Source organism: Oratosquilla oratoria, chromosome 41, assembly GCF_046742065.1.
Source record: "Oratosquilla oratoria isolate Oo_2021 chromosome 41, ASM4674206v1, whole genome shotgun sequence".
NCBI classification, from domain to species: domain Eukaryota; kingdom Metazoa; phylum Arthropoda; class Malacostraca; order Stomatopoda; family Squillidae; genus Oratosquilla; species Oratosquilla oratoria.
Window position 1 is genome coordinate 15,280,044 of NC_134817.1, and position 2,500 is coordinate 15,282,543.

Sequence of the window (2,500 nt, forward strand, 5' to 3'; positions counted from 1 at the left end):
CATACATTGCTGTTGGCACAATCACTCCTTCATATAACCTCCTTTTAGCATCCATTCCCTAATGTCTATTTCTCAATACACTTTTTAATCCACCAAGGCATTTACTCGCTTCTCTCAATCTACATTCTACCTCCACCCCCACTCCTCCCATTCCTGTCACATTCACACCCAAGTATCTGAAACTATCCACTTCCTCCAGTTTCTCACCCTTAATGCTCACTTCCAGCCTACTGTCACTCTCTCCCCTTGTTCATCTCATCACCTTACTTTTGCCCACATTTATCTTCAGCTTTCTTCTTTCACACACCTTCTCAAACTCTGTCATTAACTTCCTCAATCCCTCCTCTGATCCTGCTACAAATGCAGTGTCGTCAGCAAACAACAGCTGGCTCACCTCCCACTTTTCTCCATTTTCTTTAATCATCTCCAACCCCTGACCCACTACCCTTGCACTCACCTCTCGCACCACCCCATCCATGTAAAGATTGAACAGCCAGGGCGACATAACACACCCCTGACGAAGTCCCACCTTTACCTCAAACCATTCACTCTCTCCATTTCCAATCCTAACGCAAGCTCTACTACTCTCATAAAAACTCTTGACTGCTCTTAACAGCTTTCCTCCTATCCCGTATATCTTCAGTACCTCCCACAGTGCCTTCCTCTTTACCCTGTCGTAAGCCTTTTCCAGATCCATAAAAGCTCAAAAAACATCCTTACCTTTTCCTATAGCTTTCTCACATATCTGTCTTACTACAAAAATCTGATCTACACATCCCCTACCTGTTCTAAAACCACACTGTTCCTCACCAATTACTCCCTCTGTTCTTCTCCTAATCCTCTCAATCAAGATCCTCCCATAAGCCTTCCCAACTACACTCAACAAGTTGATCCCTCTGTAACTACTACACTCACACTTGTCCCCCTTTCCTTTGTAAAGCGGAACTATACAGGCACTCCTCCAGTCCTCTGACACTCTACCCTCTCTTAAACAAACATTAAATAACCTCACCAGCCAGTCCACCATAACTGTACCTCCTTTCTTCAGACATTCTGCATGGCATCCATCCAACCCAGGTGCCTTACCTGCTCTCATCATCTTAACAGCTGCTTTCACTTCATCCTTCCCTATTTCTCCTCCATTTTCCTCACTCATCACTCTCATTTTCTTAGCGCTTCCCACTGCAACTACCTTTCCCTCCCTATCCTCCTTCACATTTAGCAACTCCCTAAAATACTCTGCCCACCTTCCTCTCACTGCCTTCTCTTTCATTATCATCTCTCATCTGCACCTTTTATCTTTTCTTCTCTACTCTTGATTCGCCTCCTCTTCCTCTTTTAACATCCTTCCAAAACATCTTTTTATTACTTTCAAAATTTTCTGTCATACTCTTTCCCCATTTCTCATCTGCTCTCCTCTTTGCTTCCTTTATCTTACGCTTAACTTCCTTTCTCTTTACTTTGTACCTCTCATACGATTCCCTCGTCCTAATTTGTAGCCAATCTATGAATGCCTGCTTCTTCTCTTCTACACCCTTCTTTGCTTCCTCATCCCACCACTCACTACCCTTCCTTCTTTTTCCTCCCGCCCTCCTTGTTCCACATACCATCTTTGCACACCTTATGACTCCCTCCTTGAACCATTCCCATTCCTCCTCCACTCCTAGTTCTACTCTATCCTTTACTCTCTCCCACTCCTCTCTCAACTTCTTCTTATACTCATTCTCCTTTTTTTCTTCATTTAAGCAGTTCACTCTAAGTACCTCCCTACCTTCTACCCTTTTCCTCTTTCTCCACCTATTCTCCACTCTCAATTTACCTTCCACCAGGAAATGATCTGATATTCCCCTACTCTCTCCCCTTAGAACATGTACATCCTTAACTCTTCCTACCATACTCCTGGTCACCACTATATAGTCCATTAACGCTCTATCTGCCACCCTTCCATCCACCACCCTCTCCCATGTGTACTTATGCTTGACTTTCTTCTTAAACACTGTATTTGCTATCATCAACTCTCCTTCAAGACACATCTCAACCATCAATTCTCCACTACAATTTTTACCTGGAACTCCATACTTCTCAATCACTCCGTCAATTGGTTCATTTCCTATCCTAGCATTTAGGTCTCCCAATACAACTACAATGACATTTCTTCCTAATCCTTCTATGCTCTCATTTATATCTACCCAGAATGCCTCCCTTTCCTCTACGCTGTTCTCACTACCAGGCCCATACGCACTTACAAAAACCCACATCTCCTTTCCCAGCTTCATCTTCATCCACATCAACCTTGATGACACCTCCTTCCACTCCACTACCCGCTTACTTATCTCTTCACTTACTAATATAGCCACCCCTTCTCTCCCTCGTCCCCTCTTCACTCCTGAGTACCTCTCAGCTACACTCCCAAACTCACAGTTGCCCTTTCCTTTCGTTTTAGTTTTACTCAAAGCCAGTACATCCATCATTCTTCTCACAAACATACTGCCTATCTCTT

The 2,500-nt window shown here is 43.8% G+C and overlaps 1 protein-coding gene across 1 annotated transcript in view; it reads left to right on the plus strand.

Annotated features, from left to right (window-relative positions):
- LOC143021000 (solute carrier family 22 member 7-like) overlaps positions 1-2,500 on the plus strand; it is a 44,916-nt gene that overhangs the window by 27,736 nt on the left and 14,680 nt on the right. The gene's annotated exons all lie outside the window — the stretch shown is intronic.